The sequence below is a fragment of the Penaeus monodon genome, chromosome 27 (genome assembly GCF_015228065.2).
Source record: "Penaeus monodon isolate SGIC_2016 chromosome 27, NSTDA_Pmon_1, whole genome shotgun sequence".
Taxonomy (NCBI): Eukaryota; Metazoa; Arthropoda; class Malacostraca; order Decapoda; family Penaeidae; genus Penaeus; species Penaeus monodon.
In genome coordinates this window covers 21,103,795-21,104,007 of record NC_051412.1, presented here as the reverse complement: position 1 = coordinate 21,104,007, position 213 = coordinate 21,103,795, and the positions used below count along the sequence as shown (strand labels likewise).

The 213-nt window shown below is 28.2% G+C and overlaps 1 protein-coding gene across 1 annotated transcript in view; it reads left to right on the top strand.

The window, feature by feature from the left end:
• Nucleotides 1-213, top strand: part of LOC119590683 (DNA-directed RNA polymerase II subunit RPB7) — a 5,451-nt gene that overhangs the window by 3,964 nt on the left and 1,274 nt on the right. The gene's annotated exons all lie outside the window — the stretch shown is intronic.

Below are 213 nucleotides of genomic sequence, written 5' to 3'. Positions count from 1 at the left end.
GCATACACATACATATTTCTATTAGTACTTTGAGAATCTGATAACATAAAGATTTTGCTTGTTTTGATTGATTTTAAGGCAGATTCAAATATTAGTTAGAAATTTACTGATATTGCTTGAAAAAAGAAAACAAAAAAACTCTTTATCATGTGACTTTTTTTTTAAAGGCCTAATTTTCTTGCAGATGATTTTGAGTGCCGGAACATTGGCAGT